The sequence below is a fragment of the Sciurus vulgaris genome (assembly GCF_902686455.1).
Source record: "Sciurus vulgaris genome assembly, chromosome: 14".
Lineage (NCBI taxonomy): Eukaryota > Metazoa > Chordata > Mammalia > Rodentia > Sciuridae > Sciurus > Sciurus vulgaris.
The window spans coordinates 73,841,172-73,860,011 of record NC_136475.1 but is presented as its reverse complement, the minus strand read 5'-3'; the positions used below and the strand labels follow the sequence as shown (position 1 = coordinate 73,860,011).

Sequence of the window (18,840 nt, the reverse complement as noted above, 5' to 3'; positions counted from 1 at the left end):
ATGCTATTTACTGAATGTTTATGCCCCCCAAAGATTACATGGTAAAAGATGAACCTCCAATGTCATGGTGTCAACAGTGGGTTTTTAGGCTGGGGCTGTAGCTCAGTGGCAGAGCACTTGTCTAGTAGCATAAGGCCCTGGGTTGATCCCCAGCACCACAAAAATAAAAATCAGGAAGGGAGCTTGGAGGTGGTAATTTGGTCATTAGAATGGAGCCCTCATAAATGGAATCAGTGCCCTGGTAAGAAGAAAGATAACTCTCCTAGCCACTTATTGACACGATGAAAAGACAGCCACCTGAAAACCTTCATCAGGCACCGAATCTTCCAGTCCCTTGATCCTGGGATTTTCAGACTTCAAAACTGGGGGGAAAAAAAAAAATGTTGTTTAAGCCGCTAGAGTATGAGATTCCATTATAACAGCCCAAACTGACTAACACACCATATAACTGTTCATAGTTTTGTTACAACATTGCTTTATAAAATTTCTAATGTTGAAGCCAGAATTAAAGACAGGCAGTTGGTATAAATAGGTGATTGGGTCAGACGGAGAAAATAGAGGCCAGTTTGGGTGGGGGAAGTTGGAGGTCGCCCCTGGAAAATTGGAATGTCACTGTCTCCAGAGCCCTTTGATTACCAACATTACCTGCCTAAACTACCCCTCCCAAAATGTTGCAGACAGGGGGTGGTTAATTAATGCCCTTTGGGCTGCTACCTGCCTGGTCACTCCATTTGGCACTTCTCCCTGCCCATCTGCTTCTCCCCTTTAGGCCATCCCACCAGCAGCTCCTGGGCCTAGGCACAGGAAGGAGAGATAAGCGGGGAGAGAGCACAATAAAGAAAGTAAAAAGTGTACAAGGGGCAGGGCTCTCATTTCTAGGGCTAGCAGAATACTAGCTGTGACCCCCTTCTTCCTCCCGGGAGAAGTCTGCGTTACTACTTTTTAAATAAAACTGCTTTCTATGTTTGCATCAGAATGCTTCTCTAATGCTCAAACTACAATATTTGAGGAAGCAGAACTTGTCACCGATAACCGGTGGAATCAATTTGTGATATACCACATATACAACTATAATATAAAGGATACAGAGATATAAATGTATAATGTTGCAAAATTTTTATTTTTTATGTGAAGTAGTAGATTACAATAATAACTACCTTGGGAAGTTACATTTGGAACTGCAAGAAAGAAAACAAAACTCTCTTGAGTTCACCTTGTGAATAAGATGCTGAAACAAACTTATAATCAATAAATAGTTTGGCAAGTTTACAAAATTCGGCAATATAAAAATCAGTTTAGTCCTATACATGAAATTACAAAAATACAGGAAATTACAAAAACAATCCATTTATGATAGCACCAAAAAGAATACTCAGATATAAATGAAGCAAACTAAGTGTAAGACTTATATACTAAAAAATACAAAACAGTATTGAAAGAAATTAAAGAAGATTTAAATTAATGGAAAGATATCCCAAATCCATGTGTTGGGAAACTTAACATTGTTAGATGCCATATTCCCTGCTATGATTTGAATTGAATTAAAATTCATATATTGAAGCCCTGAACCCCAATGTGACTATCTGGAAACAGGGTCTAGAGTAGATAATTAAGGTCAATTCAGGATCTCAGGGCAGACAGAGTCCAGTCTGATATGACTGTAGCTTTATTTACATAGAGAGATAACTTCCTCTCTATCACTGGAGGATGCAGCAAGAATGCAGCCATCTGCAACTCAGAGAGCCTTCGCCAGACACTGACCCCTATTGGTACATTCAGAAATGTGAAAAACAAATTCCTATTGGTATTTTGTTTTGGCAGCCCGAGCAAACCAAGACACTCCCCAAACTGATGTACATATTCAACTCAATATCTATCAAAATCTGAGATGATATTTCTTTCAGAAAAACAAGAAAGTTGATACTAAAACTCATATGGAAATGTAAGAGATCCAGAATGTACAAAGCAATCTTTAAGAAAAAAAAAAAAAAAGCCAAAGGACACACATTTCCCAATTTCAAAACTTAATGCAAAGAAACAGTAATCAAAATAGTGTAGTACTGATAAGAGAAAGATGCAAATATCAATTGAACAGAATTTGGAGTCCAGAAATAAATTACACATTTATGATCAACTGATTTTCAACAAGGGTGCCAAGTTCATTCAATGAGGAAACAAGAATTTTTTCAACAAATGGTACTAATACAACTAGATAGTCAAAAGCAAAGAATGAAGTTAGAATTCTCATGTCATGTACAAAATGGATCAAACACACAAATGTAAGCATCAAAACTATAAAACTTAGTAGAAAACATATGTAAATACTTATGACCTTAAATTAAGCAAGTTTCTTAGATATAACACAAAACAAAATAAAAATTAGATTAATTGGGCTTTATTAAAACTAAACACATTTTTGCTGCAAATAATACCACCAAGAAATTTGAAAAAATGGCCCCCAAAGTGGGAGAAATATTTTCAAGCCATATCATTTATAAAGGTCTACTATCAAGAATGAAAAAAAATATATATATATACACACACATATATATATTCATACATGTTTTAATATATATTAAAACTCTTACATTTCAACAATGAAAAAGTTAATAATTCAGTTTTTAAGGAGACAAAGGATCAATGTGTTGATATACCACATATATAATTATAACAATGGATACAGAGATATAATTCATAAATTTATAAACATTTCTCCAAAACAAATATACCAAATAACCAATACACACATGAGAAGATGCTCAGCACAACTGGTTATTAAGGAAACACAAATCAGAACCAAAGATTAAATAGTAAATGATTAACCTCCAATGTTGTGGTGTTAAGAGTGGAGTTTAAGGCTGGGGTGTAGCTCGGTAGCCTAGTAGACCATTCAGGAGAAGGGCTCCACATTTCTCGGGAGTAGAGAGTAGTGACAGGAAGTCATTTTTGTGAAGGTCACACCTAAGCTTGCAGCTTTGGGAAAAATGAATTCCTGCATCTTCACGACTTCTGAAGATAGCCGCAAATATTGCCATGGGGCTGGGGGCACACCCCAAAACCTCAGTGCACCAAGCTTCTCCCTGTGACCAAGATCTACTCCAGGCGCGCGCGCACGCGCACACACACACACACACACACACACACACACACACACACACAACTGTTGCCCTCACCTGCAGGGGTTTAGCCTGGGCTGAGAACACTCCAGCAGCACTTTCTCTGCAGAGGCAGGAGCCTCTCCACCTCCTGGGGGCGCTGCGGAGCTTAGGGTCCACCTTGGCTACACTGGGGAAGGGTGGCGTGAGGTCTGTGTTAGTAGCTCCGGCTTCTCCCCGCCAGCACACCGAGCAGCAGCCTGCACCAGAAAGGAATTGGGGTGCGGGTTGCAGACACCCAGGCCTGTCCTCTCTGTGCAACCAGAGAACACACGGATGGGCCCCCGTGGAGCTACCAAAGCCACACCAATGCACACCAGAGCTGAGCAGGGTGAGGACTGTGTGGATAGGCTTCAGGGCTCAAGTTCAGTACATGTTTTTGAAGCAGGAGACTGATCTAGACACAGGAAAAGATAAATATAAATATGCAGCTTTCCAACTCAACACAGATCCGTGGATTCAGTCCCCGCCTCCCAGCCCAGAGACACAAGAACAGGCGCCAAGGCTTGAACATTTGTTACGCCCCAGTAACTGGCGTATACCAAATCGGGAAGTCCCTGGAGAAAGTCTCTCTGCCTTAAATACCTCTGCAAGGAGACATTTTAGTCTTTGTTAATATTAGTTTTTACTTTGCTGGCATTGTCTTCTGCACTGGTTTATTTTGGTTTCCTTTGTTATTTGTTATTTGTTTTACTATTATGTAATTTTAGGCTTCTTTTAAAAAAAAATCATTAATTGGATTTATTCCCTTTTTCTCCTTTCTCATTTTTATACTCTCCCCTTCTATTTTGTCTTTTTTTTCTCATATTTTTCTTCTTCTGTTTCTTTTCCTTCCCTTCCTTATTCCTTTTTTCTAACTTTCTTGTGCCTTTTCTTCTTTCCCTTTTCTTTTTTTTTTTATTCTACATCATTTAATATTAACTTTATATTCTTTATTGCCTAATTTTCAGCCTATTTTATGTTATTACTCCCATTTTCTTCTCTTTGATTAGTGGAATCAGAGCACATTTCACAAAGCTTTTACTATAGGTTAGTATAGTTTGCTTCAAGACGTTGCTATTTTGGGTGGTTACTCTATTCTCTCAAAGTGGTGCTGGGCACCGCACATAGCACTTGAAACACATTGAATGTATTTATGAAACTGAGATATACCCCCAGCTCCAGACACACGGCCAAGAGAAAGGAGCTCGCCAAAAAGACCCTCGCATAGCAGTAGAAGAGATATCCATTTCAACAGAGGCACAAATCTCAACATAGAAACACAGAAAACATTAGAAAACAAGGTAATAAGCCCCCTCCAAAAGTTCACAACTCTCAATAACTAAAATCATAGATACTGAAGTGGAGGGATTACCAAAGAATTCAAAGTGTTGATTATGAAAATGATCAATGAATTAAAAGAACAAATGAACTAAGGATGACAATTCAGGATATGAAAGAGTACGTCAGTTAACAGAGATTCTGAAAAAGAATCAAACGAATTTTGTAGACGAAAATTCAATGAGCCAAATAAGAAGTTCAGTGGAGAATCTCACCAATACAGTAGAACAAGCAAGAGAAAGAATACCAAGGCTCAAAGATAAGATGGATAAACTAGAACACTCAGACAGAAAAAGAATAAGAAACTATGAACAGCCAGGCACGGTGGCGCACACCTGTAATTCCAGCGGCTCAGGAGACTGAATTAGGAGGATTTCGAGTTCAAAATAGGTCTTAGCAAAATCAAGGTGATAAACAACTCAGTGAGACCCTGTCTCTAAATAAAATACAAAATAGAGCTGGGGATGTGGCTCAGTGGTCAAGTGTCCCTGAGTTCAGTCCCCAATATCAAAAAAAAAAAAAAAAGAATAAAGAAACTATGAACAGAAAATGCAAGGCCTCTGGGACAACAATAAAAGATGAAATCCAAGACTTACAGATCTTGAAGAAATAGTGTAGATACAGGCTAATGGCATGGTAAACATACTCAGTGAAATAATTGCAGAAATGTTGCCTAATCTTGGGTGTTTTAGTCAGGTTTTTTTGCTACTGTAACCAAAAGACCTGACAATAACCATTTTAGAGGAGGAAAAGTTTATTTGGTGTTCACAGTTTCAGAAGCCTCAGTCCATAGATGGCTGGCTTCATTGCTGTGGGCCCAAAGTAAGGCAGAACATCACGACAGAAGAGGAAAGAAGCTCGGGACATGGCCATTAGGAAACAGAGAGAGCTCCCCAAAGACACACCCCTAAAGACCTACTTCCTCCAGCCATACCCTATCTGCCCAAGTTACCACCCACTTAATCCATTCAAGTGGATTATTGCATTGATTAGGTTAAGGCTCTCACAATCAAATCGTTTCACCTCTAAACTTTCCTGCATTGTCTCACACATGAGTTTTTTGGGGATACCTCATATCTAAACCACAACATTGAGAATGAACTTGACATTCAGATATTGGACTAAAATCCCAAGTAGACATGACCAGAAAAAAAATTTCTCCATGACACATTATAATTTAAATGTCAAAAATTCAGAGCAAAAAAAGGCTTTTAAAAGTTGAAAGAGAAAAGTCACTATAAAGGTAAATTCATCAGAATAACAGATTTCTCAGCAGAAACTCTGAAGTCCAGGAGGGTATGAAATAATGTATTTCAAGCCTTGAAAGAAAATAACTGCAAACAAGTTTACTATATTCAGTAAAGCTATCCTTCAGAATCAAAGGAAACATAAAAACATTCCAAGATAAGCATAAACTGAAGGAATTTATGACCACTAAACCACCATTACAGAAAATACTTAAAATAAACCTACACCCAGAGGAAGATAAAAATAACCAAGAGAGACTGAGAAAGAAAAACATTTTATTAGAAAAATAGATAAGCAAAAGAGAATTAGAAATGAATCAAATTTTAGAAATAAAACAAAAGGATAGGAAATAATGCATACCTCTTTGTAACACCAAATGTAAATGGCTTTAATTCTCCAATTAAAATATATAGGCATATTAAATTTAACAGCAAGACCCAGCTATATGTCATCTTCCAGCAACAACAGCTCACTGAAAAAGACATCCACAGACTGAAAATGTAAGAATGGAAAATTATTTTCTATGCTAATGGAATTTAAAAGCAAGTAGGAGTAGCTATTCTCATAACCAACAAAGCATACTTCAAGCCTAAATTTGTCAAAAGAGACAAAAAATTCACTATATAGTGGTAAAGGAAACAATCCAAGAAAAAGACATAACAATTGTAAATATTTATACTACAAACCTCCAAGCACCTAATTTAATGAAACAAACAGTACTCAACATAAGGGATAAATAGGTCTCAATACAATAATAGTGGGTAACTTTAATACACCACTCTCACTAACAGATAGGTCATCCAGATGAAAAACCAATGAAGATACTACAGAGTTAAACAATACCATAGATCTAATGTACTTAGATATCTACAGACTATTTTTTCTAACAAAAACTGAATATACTTTTTTCAGTTGCTTAAGACACCGTTTCCAAAATAGGTAATAAGGCATATCTTATCAAATTAAAAAATTTGAAATAATTTCCTGCATCTTATCAAATAATAGAATGAAATTAGAAATCAACAACAAAAAAACTACAGAAAGTATATAAATGCATGGATATTAAACAATGCACTTCTGAATTATGAATGAGTCTTTGAAGAAATGAGGGGTCAAATTTAAAGACTCAGAAGCAAATGACAGTAGAAACACAACATATGAGTATCTGTGAGATACAGCAAAGGCATTTCTTATTTGTTTGTTTGCTTGTTTTTATTATAATTTTACATAGTAGTTGGGTTCATTTTGACAAATCATACATGCATGGAATTTGATTTACTCCCTTTAGTTCCTGTTCTCCCACACATACTTTTCTTCCCTTCCCCTCCCCCCCATTCTCCTTCCTCTACTGATCTTCCTGGTTTTTTGTTTTTTTTTTTTCAACAAAATAGCTGCAACTTTTTTTGTTTTGTTTTGTTTTTTGCAATTACAGAGTGGTATTCAGTTAACAGAACAACATTTATTTCATATAAGCCGCATCAGAGACATCTGAAGATGAAAAACTACCGTCCCCATATGTAACTAATTTGTGCTCTGCACCAACAAGAACCTGCTTTAAACTTCCATGCCATTTTACAACCCCCATACTGTACCAGGCAAGGTTAGTGGCTATTGAAAATACCACCAGGACAGGGTTATCTAAAGACACATTCGGTAGTGTGTTAACTACACAAAAGAAGGCACTGTACAGTTTAAAAACAAATCTCACGCAGACTTCCATTTCAATTTTTTTCTTTAAAAGGAGTGAGTTGTGTACAGTTGTGAGTTGTGAGTTGTCTATAAATGCTTTATAGACAAGAAAAAAAACTGCTCTAGAACCAACTTATTCTTCATCATCTTCTTCATCTTCCTCTTCCTCCTCATCCTCTTCATCTTCCTCATCTTCCTCCTCTTCCTTCTTTTTCTTGCTTTTTTCAGCCTTGACAACTCCCCTTTTTGCTGCATCAGGTTTTCCTTTAGCTTGGTAGGCACTGACTTCCTTCTCGTATTTTTCCTTCAGCTTAGCAGCTTTTTTCCCTCAGGCAGCTTGTCATCTGCAGCAGTGTTGTTCCACATCTCTCCCAGTTTCTTTGCAACATCACCAATGGATAGGCCAGGATGTTCTCCTTTGATTTTGGGGAGATACTCAGAACAAAACAAGAAGAAGGCCAACAGAGGCCTCTTGGGTGCATTGGGATCCTTGAACTTCTTTTTTGTTTCCCCTTTAGGAGGGATATAGGTTTTCATTTCTCTTTCATAACAGGCCTTGTCCGCCTTTGCCATGTCTTCAAATTTTCCTTTCTCTTTAGCAGACATGGTCTTCCACCTCTCTGAGCACTTCTTAGAAAACTCTGAAAAGTTGACTGAAGCATCTGGGTGCTTCTTCTTGTGCTCCTTCCGGCAAGTTTGCACAAACAATGCATCTGATGACATTTTGCCTCCAGGCTTCTTAGGATCTCCTTTGCTCGTATTTAATTGTTTTTCCTCAACAAGGCACAGAGTAGCCCAGTGCCCATCTGGCTCTCATTGGCCCCAGCACTGTCTCTGTGGAGCTCAATGTACTGCAATGGCTGAGAGAGCGGGAGCCAGACACAGCCTCCTGATCTGCCATTTATTTATTTAGTTAGTTAGTTATTATTGGTGGCTTTTATATATATATATATATATATATATATATATATATATATATATTTATATATATAATTCCCTGTGTTATATTTTCCAACAATGTATGAATGTACCTTTTAACCAAAAGCCTCACCAGCATTTATTATTATTTGTATTCTTGATCATTGCTATTCTGACTGGTATGAGATGAAATCTTAGTGTAGTTTTGATTTGCATTTCCCTGATTGCTAGAGATGTTGAACGTTTGTTCATACATCTGTTAGCCATTTGTGATACTTTTTTGAGAAATGTCTGTTTAGTTCTTTTGCCCATTTATTAATTGGGTCATCTGTTGAGTTTTTTGTTTGTTTTGTTTTTAATTTTTTTATTTGTTCTAATTTGTTGTACTTGACAGTAGAATGCATTATTTATACAGTTTGAGAGATCATATACAAATGGAGTGTAATCTCTCATTTTTCTGATTATACATATTGTAGGATCACATCCGTTGTTTTGTTTCTGACAGTAAGTTTTTTGAGTTCTTTACATATTTTGCATACTAATACCCTATCAGAAAATAATCTGGCAAAGATTTTTCTCCAATTCTGTAGGTTCTCTTCATGTTCTTAGTCATTTGCTTTGCTGTACAGAAGCTTTTTAATTTGATGGCATCCCACTTATTGATTCTTGGTTTTATTTCTTGAGCTTTAGGGGTCTTGTTAAGGAAGTCAGTGTCTGCATCAATATGATGGAATGTTGACCCTGTGTTTTCTTCTAGCAGTTTCAAAGTTTCTGTTCTAATTTTTAAGTTTTTGATCCACTTTGATTTGATTTTTGTGCAGGGCAAGAGATAGGGATCTAGTTTCTCTCCTCTACATATGGATATCTAGTTTTCCCAGCAGTATCTGTTAAAAAGTCTGTTTTTCCCAATGTCTATTTTTGGCACATTCAGCAAAGGCAGTTCTAAGAGAGAAGTTTATCGCTGAGTCCCTACAGAAAAAAAATAAATAAATCAAAGATATGGAAGACTAAGACAGAAGATTGCAAGTTCGAGGCCAGCCTGGGCAACTTAGCAAGGCCTTGTCTCAAAATAAAAAGGTGGGGGACCACTGGGGATGTAGCTCAGTAGTAGAGCATTCTTGGATTCAATCCCCAGTACTTTCCCAAAATCAGGGAGATCCCAAATAAATAACCTAATGATACATCTCAAGGACTTAGAAAAACAAGAACAAACCAATATCAAAGCCAGTAGGAGGAAGTAAATCATAAAGATCAGAGATGAAATCAATGAATTAGAAAATAAAAGAACAATGCAAAATGTCAATGAAACAAAGAGTGGGTTCTTTGAAAAGATAAACAAGATTGATAAACTCTTAGCCAAACTAACCAAAAGTTAGATTCTATATCACCCTAGTCAGAATGGCTATCATCAAGAAACAAATAATAGTAAGTGCTGGGGAGGATGCAGGGAAGAAGAAACCCTGATATACTGTTGGTGGGAATATAAATTTGTCTAGTCACAATGGAAAACATATAGTGATTTCTCAAAAAACTAAAAGTAGAACTACCATATGATCCAGGAATACAATTTCTTAGTATTTATCTGAAAGAATAAAATTCAGCATACTTTACAAATACATGCATACCCATTTTTGTCATGATATAATTCACAACAGCTCAGTTACAGAATCAGCCTAGATGTTTGTCAACAGATGAATGGATAAAGAATATGTGATTGAGATGTATATCATATATATGTATAATATATATGATATATCTGATCTATATATGATATATGTATATAAATGTGATATGTATCACATTTTTTTTATTGTAAACAAATGGGATACATGTTGTTTCTCTGTTTGTACATGGCGTAAAGGCATACCATTTGTGTAATCATAAATTTACATAGAGTAATGTTGTTTGATTCATTCTGTTATTTTTTCCCTTCCCCCCACCCCTCCCACCCCTCTTTACCCTCTATACAATACTTCCTTCCTCCATACTTGCCCCCCTCCCTAACCCTAACTCTAACCCTAACACTAACCCTTCCCTCCCCCCCATTATGTGTCATCCTCCACTTATTAGCGATATCATTCGTCCTTTGGCTTTTTGAGATTGGCTTATCTCACTTAGCATGATATTCTCCAATTTCATCCATTTTCTGCAAATGCCATAATTTTATCATTCTTTATGGCTGAGTAATATTCCATTGTATATATATACCACAGTTTCTTTATCCACTCATCAATTGAAGGGCATCTAGGTTGGTTCCACAGTCTGGCTATTGTGAATTGAGCAGCTATGAACATTGATGTGGCTGTGTCTCTGTAGTATGCTGATTTTAAGTCCTTTGGGTATAGGCCAAGGAGTGGGATAGCTGGGTCAAATGGTGGGTCCATTCCAAGTTTTCTAAGGAATCTCCACACTGCTTTCCAGAGTGGCTGCACTAATTTTCAGCCCCACCAGCAATGTATGAGTGTACCTTTCTCCCCACATCCTCGCCAACACCTGTTGTTGCTCGTATTCTTGATAATCGCCATTCTAATTGGGGTGAGATGGAATCTTAGGGTGGTTTTGATTTGCATTTCTCTTACTACTAGAGATGTTGAACATTTTTCCATATGTTTGTTGATTGCTTGTAGATCTTCTTCTGTGAAGTGTCTATTCATTTCCTTAGCCCATTTGTCGACTGGATTATTTGAATTCTTGGAGTAAAGTTTTTTGAGTTCTTTATAGATTCTGGAAATTAGTGCTCTATCTGAAGTATGATTGGCAAAGATATTCTCCCATTCTGTAGGCTCTTTCTTTGCATTGCTGATAGTTTCCTTTGCTGAGACAAAGCTTTTTAGTTTGAATCTATCCCAGTGGTTGATTCTAGCTTTTATTTCTTGTGCTATGGGAGTCCTGTTAAGGAAGTCTGATCCTAGACCAACAAGGTGAAGATTTGGACCTACTTTTTCTTCTATAATCTGCAGGGTCTCTGGTCTGATTCCGAGGTCCTTAGTCCATTTTGAGTTTAGTTTCGTGCATGGTGAGAGATATGGGTTTAGTTTCATTCTGTTGCATATGGATTTCCAATTCTCCCAGCACCATTTGTTGAAGAGGCTATCTTTTCTCCATTGCATATTTTTGGCCCCTTTGTCTAGTATGAGAAAACTGTATTTATTTGGGTTTGTGTCTGTGTCCTCTATTCTATACCATTGATCTACCTTTCTATTTTGGTACCAATACCATGCCGTTTTTGTTACTATTGCTTTGTAGTAGAGTTGAAGATCTGGTATTGCAATACCCCCTGTTTCACTCTTCCTGCTAAGGATTGCTTTAGCTATTCTGGGTTTCTTATTCTTCCAGATGAATTTCATAATTGCTTGCTCTATTTCTGTAAGGTACGTCATTGGGATTTTAATTGGAATTGCATTGAATTTGTATAGCACTTTAGGTAGTATGGCCATTTTGACAATATTAATTCTTCCTATCCAAGAACATGGAAGATCTTTCCATCTTCTAAGGTGTTGTTTAATTTCTTTCTTTAGTGTTGTATAGTTCTCATTGTAGAGGTCTTTCACCTCTTTTGTGAGATTGATTCCCAAGTATTTTATTTTTTTCGAGGCTATTGTGAATGGGGTAGTTTTCCTAATTTCTCTTTCTGAAGATTCATCACTTATGTATAAAAATGTGTTGGATTTATGGGCATCGATCTTGTAACCTGCTACTTTACTGAATTCACTTATGAGTTCTAAGAGTTTTCTGGTGGAATTTCCAGGTTCCTCTAAATATATAATCATGTCATCAGCGAACAGGGATAGTTTGAGTTCTTCTTTCCCAATTCGTATCCCTTTAATTTCTTTGGTTTGTCTAATTGCTCTGGCCAGAGTCTCAAGAACGATGTTGAATAGAAGTGGTGAAAGAGGGCATCCCTGCCTTGTTCCAGTTTTTAGGGGGAATGCTTTCAGTTTTTCACCATTTAGAATGATATTAGCCATGGGCTTAGCATAAATGGCCTTTACAATGTTAAGGAATGTTCCCACTATCCCTATTTTTTCTAGTGTTTTGAGCATGAAGGGGTGCTGTATTTTATCAAATGCTTTTTCTGCATCTATTGAAATAATCATGTGATTCTTGACTTTAAGTCTATTAATGTGGTGAATTACGTTTATTGATTTCCTGATGTTGAACCAACCTTGCATCCCTGGGATGAAGCCAACTTGATCATGGTGCACTATCTTTTTAATATGTTTTTGTATGCGATTTGCTAAAATTTTGTTGAGAATTTTTGCATCGATGTTCATTAAGGATATTGGTCTGAAATTTTCTTTCCTCGATGAGTCTCTGTCTGGTTTAGGTATCAGGGTGATATTGGCTTCATAGAATGAGTTTGGGAGGGTTCCCTCCTCTTCTATTTTATGGAATACTTTGAGAAGTATTGGAATGAGCTCTTCTTTAAAGGTTTTGTAGAACTCGGCTGAGAACCCATCTGGTCCCGGACTTTTCTTTGTTGGTAGGCTTTTGATGACTTCTTCTATTTCAGTACTTGAAATTGGTCTATTTAAAATGTTTATGTCCTCCTCGTTCAGTTTAGGCAATTCATATGTCTCTAGAAACCTGTTGATGCCTTCAAAATTTTCTATTTTGTTGGAGTATAGATTTTCATAATAGCTTCTAATTATGTTTTGTATTTCAATCCTGTCTGTTGTGATATTTCCTTGTTCATTCCAAATTTTAGTGATCTGGGTTTTCTCTCGTCTTCTCTTTGTTAGTGTGGCTTAAGGTTTATCAATTTTGTTTATTTTTTCGAAGAACCAACTATTTATTTTGTCAATTTTTTGTATTGTTTCTTTTGTTTCAATTTCATTGATTTCAGCTCTGAGTTTAACTATTTCCTGTCTTCTACTACTTTTGGTGCTGTTCTGTTCTTCTTTTTCTAGGGCTTTGAGCTGTAGTGTTAGGTCGTTTATTTGTTGAGTTTTACTTCTTTTATTAAATGCACTCCATGAAATAAATTTCCCTCTAAGTACTGCTTTCTTAGTGTCCCAGAGATTTTGATATGATGTTTCTTTGTTCTCATTTACCTCTAAGAATTTTTTAATTTCCTTCCTAATATCTTCTGTTATCCATTCATCATATAATAGCATATTGTTTAATCTCCAGATGTTGGAATAGTTTCTGTGTTTTACTCTTTCATTTATTTCTAACTTCAATCCATTATGATCTGATAGAATATATGCTAGTGTCTCTATCTTCTTGTATTTGCTAACATTAGCTTTGTGGCATAATATATGGTCTATTTTAGAGAAGGATCCATGTGCTGCTGAGAAGAAAGTGTATTCGCTCTTAGTTGGATGGTATATTCTATAAATGTCCGTTAAGTCTAAATTATTGATTGTGTTATTGAGATCTATGGTTTCTTTGTTCAATTTTTGTCTGGAAGATCTGTCCAGTGGTGAGAGAGGCGTGTTAAAATCACCTAGTATTATTGTGTTATGGTCTATTTGGTTTCTGAAATTGAGAAGGATTTGTTTGACATACATGGATGAGCCACTGTTTGGGGCATAGATGTTTATGATTGTTATATCTTGCTGATTTATGCTTCCCTTAAGCAGTATGAAATGACCTTCTTTATCCCTTCTGACTAACTTTGGCTTGAAGTCCACATTATCGGAAATGAGGATGGATACTCCAGCTTTTTTGCTGAGTCCATGTGCATGGTATGTTTTTCCCCATCCTTTCACCTTTAGTCTATGGGTATCTTTTTCTATGAGGTGAGTCTCTTGCAGGCAACATATTGTTGGATCTTTCTTTTTAATCCAATCTGCCAGTCTATGTCTTTTGATTGATGAATTCAGGCCATTAACATTCAGGGTTATTATAGAGATATGATTTGGTTTCCCAGTCATTTGGTTCATTTTTTAAATTTTATTTATTTATTTGTTTGACACAACTTGTTTCCTCCTTTATTTGACAATTCCTTTAGGATAATTCCTCCCTTTGCTGATTTGCTTCTTTGTTTTTCATCTCTTCCTCATGGAATATTTTGCTGAGAATGTTCTGTAATGCTGGCTTTCTTTTTGTAAATTCTTTTAGCTTTTGTTTATCAAGGAAGGATTTTATTTCATCGTCAAATTTGAAGGTAAGTTTTGCTGGGTATAAGATTCTTGGTTGGCATCCATTTTCTTTCAGGGCTTGAAAAATGTTGTTCCAGGCCCTTCTAGCTTTTAGGGTCTGGATTGAAAAATCTGCTGATATCCGTATTGGTTTCCCCCTGAATGTAATTTGGTTCTTTTCTCTCACAGCCTTTAAAATTCTGTCTTTATTTTGTATGTTCGTTATTTTCATTAAAATGTGCCTTGGTGTGGGTCTGTTGTAATTTTGTGTATTTGGAGTCCTATAAGCCTCTTGAACTTGATTTTCCATTTCATTCTTCAGATTTGGGAAATTTTCTGATATTATTTCATTGAATAGATTGTTCATTCCTTTGGTTTGTTTCTCTAGGCCTTCCTCAATCCCAATAATTCTTAAATTTGGCCTTTTCATGATATCCCATAGTTCTTGTAGATTCTGTTCATGATTTCTTACCATCTTCTCTGTTTGTTCAACTTTGTTTTCAAGGTTAAATATTTTGTCTTCAATGTCTGAGGTTCTGTCTTCCAGGTGTTCTATCCTATTGGATATGCTTTCTATGGAGTTCTTAATTTGGTTTATTGTTTCCTTCATGTCAAGGATTTCTGTTTGGTTTTTTTTCAATATCTCTAACTCTTTATTGAAATGATCTTTTGCTTCCTGTATTTGCTCTTTTAACTGTCGATTGGTGCGATCAATCAGTGCTTGCATTTGCTCTTTCATCTCATCATTCAGTGCGTGCATTTGCTCTTTCATCTCATCGTTTGCTTCTCTGATCATTTTAATTATGTACATTCTGAACTCCTTTTCTGTCATTTCTTCTGCCATGCTGTCACTGGGTTTTATTGATGTAACATCTAGATTTGTTTGCAGCATTTTCTTTCCTTGTTTTCTCATATTGTTCAGGTTTCAGTGGACCGCTGAGATATTGCAGATTTCCTCTATTGACTTACAATGTCCCTGAAGATTTCTATATATATCCCCCCTTAGCCTTCAGTAGGCTGAAGTCTTGGAGGAAGTTGATAATGCGGTGCTCCACAAGGAAGCTGCCTCTCTAGGAGTGGTGGCCTTCAGGTGGGGTATAATCCCTGCTAGTGGGCAGAGGTGCCTCCACTTGTTGACCAATGGTCATCCAAAGGGGACCTAGGCTGTGGGCTGAGGCAAGGCCTGTTTGGGCCTGAGTCTCTAGTTTTACCGTCCTTGTGGGGAAACCTCACCCAGCAGGGAAGACTCACCCGGTGGGGAGGTCTCGCTGGTCAGTTCCCTCCTAGAGGTTCCCCTCAATTTACAGCTACCGCCTGGGCTGGGCTGCCTTCCTCTGCAAAGTTCCCAGGGGCCCGGCCCTACCTCCTGGGCCTGGGAGCCTCACCCTTTGCAGATGACTCTCCTTAGGCTGCCCCTCCTCAGAGAATCTGCCCGCAGGCCTGGAACCTTCGCTCCGCCCTAAGCCTGTCTCTGTGCGGCTCTTCCACCAAGAAGCCTCCTAGATCCTGGGACCCTGCTCTGCACCTAATCGCCTGGCTATGCGGCCCCTCCTCTGAGCAGCCACCTGGGGCCCTGTACAATCGCTCTGAATCCCAGAGACCCGCCACACGCCTCTTCCTCCAGACAGCCGCCCAGTATTCCGGTGCGGTCACTAGGATTCCAAGAAACTCACTGCGTGCCTCCACCTCCACCAACCACCCATAGCCCTGGGCAATCAATCACTCCAAGTCTAAGTGACCCTCCCCGTTCCTCCTCCTTCTCCAGATAACCCCCCGGGTGTTCAGGAGCAGTCGCTCTGAGTGACTCTGAGTCCACGTGACCCGCAGCACGGGTCCTCTGGGCAACCGCCCGGAGCTCTGGTGCGGCCACTCAAGACCAAGCGTCCCACCACGCTTCTCCTCCAGGAAGCCCCCCTGTGTTCAGGAGCTGTCACTTTAAGACCAAACAACTCACCACTCGCCTTCTCCTCTGAGCAGCCGCCTGGAGCGCTAATGCAGTCACTGCAAGTCCACACGCCCCGCGCTCCTCCTCCTCCTCCTCCTCCTACTCCTCCGGGCAGGCCCCAGGGTTCAGAAGTGGTCTGAGTCCAAACAGCTCGCCACGCAGCCCCTCCTCTGGCAACCGCCTGTAGCTCTGGTGTAGTCACCCGAATCCAAGCGGCCGCTCCTCTTCCTCCTAGTCCTCAGGGCAGGCCCCGGTGTTCAGAAGCCTCGTTCTGAGTCCAAACAGCTTGCCGCGCAGCTTCTCCTCTGGCAACCGCCTGCAGCTCTGGTGCAGTCACTCCGAATCCAAGTGGCCACGCTCCTCCTCCTCCTCCTCAGGGCAGGCCCCGGTGTCCTGAGTCCACACAGCTCTCCTTGCCACTCTTCCCCTGGGCAGCCGCCGGAGCCCCAGTGGTTGCTCCGAGTCCCAGCACTGTGCCGAGCGGCCTCCTTTACGATGCTCCCAGTTGTCCGAGTTCACTGCTCCAGTCCACATTTTTAATGTAACAGTATTATTCAACCATGAAGAAGAATGAACTTGTGTCATTTGCAGGAAATAATAGAACTGAATTTCATTGTTAAGAGAAATAACCCAAATTTAGAAAGACAAGTATTGCATGTTTTCCCTTACATGTGGAAGTTAGAAAGAGGGAAAGGGATGTCATGAATGTAAAAGAGAAACCATTAATCTAGAAGAAGATGATCAAGGAGAGAGCTAAAGATGAGTACTGAAAAGTGAAATTGATCAAATTTTGTTATGCACATGTATGAAGAGCCACAATGAAACCCACTATTCTGTGCAATTATTATGCACCAAGAAAAAGCTAATTGTAGAGTTACCATGCAATTCCATTCCTGTGTATTTACCTGAAAGAAATGAAAACATGCATTCATGCAAAAATTCAGACATAGGATGTTCATAGCAGTATAATTCATAATAGCCCCAAAGTGAAAATGACCCAACATTCATCTATAAACGAATAGCTAATTACAATTTGATTTATACATAAATGAAATATTATTCAGCAATAAAAAGAAATGATGTACTGATATGTGATATAATGTAAATCTCAAGAACATTATGTCAGGTTAAAGAAGTCAGTCAAAAGAGACCATATGGTATATGTTTTCATTTTAAAAAGTGTCAAGAATAAGTAAATCTATACAGATATAAATAAATCAGTGATTGTCTAGGGCTTGAAGGGAGGGGAGGAGGCGGTGACTAAAATGGGTATGAGGTTTTCTACTGGGTGATGAAAATGTTCTGAAGTTTGATTTGGGTGATGACTTCAAAATTTGGAACAAATCAAGACCCACTGCATTTTATACTTTGCATTACTAAGTTTAGTGTGTACATTAACACCTTACATTTCAAGATGTTTAAAATAAACAGCATACAATAGGAGTAAATACTTTCTGTTTTAATTTATGGGGTCAGTATTATCCTAGTTCCCAAACCACATGGTATTACTAGAAAAAGTACCCAGCCTCTATACCTTGTGGACATAGATGAAAAAATCCTTAATGAAATCTTAGTAAAATGAATCCAATAGTGTATCACAAAGGCAAGAGATCTGAAGGAGCTGGGGTTGTGGAAGAGTATAAAGAGATTTGAAATAGATTCACACAAAAGTGGCTACTTGATTTTCAACAAAAGATACCAAAATTATTCAGTGGAGAACTGTTTTTAGTAATACCATTTATCATGAGGTAAAGCACAATATTTTAGGAATGATATAGGATTGAGCAAATGAGGAAATATATAGAATCGTTGCTGAAGTATGTTTCTCATTAGGAAAGAAATGACTAAATTTAACTATGAAATATGAGAAGAAAAAAATTGCTGTGGGGATGAATTGTAACCGGAAGTGTTGGTATGGCTTCATAATTCCTAAAATACGTATGTTGTGTGTGTGTTTATGTACATATCTGAACATATATATATTTGTGCATGTGTATATATTGTATGGAGGTGTGCAAATGCTTATATACTTGCACATATTTTCTAGCTGCCTGTTGAAAGGGACAAGAAGCAAAGACATCCCATAGCATAAGCACACATAGTGCCCACATCTTAGTTTCAATACCATTTCCTACTACAAGGATCTAAATTCCTGGTAAAGATGGCTGATTCTAGGGCTGATGCAGGATAGGTAAGAAAAGAGGTTAGAACATCATTGTACCAAAAAGTAAGAATGTTCTCAAAAAATGATAAAGAATTGAATGCTTCAAAATAGCTAGTACAGAGAACCTTGTTCCCAACACAAAGAAAAGATATATATCTAAGGTGATACATATGCCAGTTAACCTGATCTGATTCTTATATGTTGTGTACATTACACACCGTAGTATGTATAGTAACTATGTGTCAAAAGTAAAAATGTATTTTTTAAAATGATGAGTGCATATCACAATGTTGTATTTTTCCTACTTTGATCTCA

General features: G+C 37.9%; 1 long non-coding RNA gene and 1 pseudogene across 2 annotated transcripts in view; both read right to left on the bottom strand.

Moving 5' to 3' along the window:
• Window positions 1-401: 401 nt before the first annotated feature.
• Window positions 402-18,840, bottom strand: part of LOC306643855 — a 42,220-nt gene continuing 23,781 nt past the window's right edge. Inside the window, exons 2-3 of the long non-coding RNA XR_013759086.1 lie at window positions 3,174-3,552; window positions 402-794 (exon numbers count right to left, since the gene is read on the bottom strand). This is a non-coding gene — a long non-coding RNA (uncharacterized lncRNA). The remainder of the gene's footprint in view (window positions 795-3,173; window positions 3,553-18,840) is intronic.
• On the bottom strand, window positions 7,546-8,201 carry LOC306643734 (high mobility group protein B1-like; annotated as a pseudogene). Its single transcript has one exon. The product of its transcript is annotated as a high mobility group protein B1-like (transcript).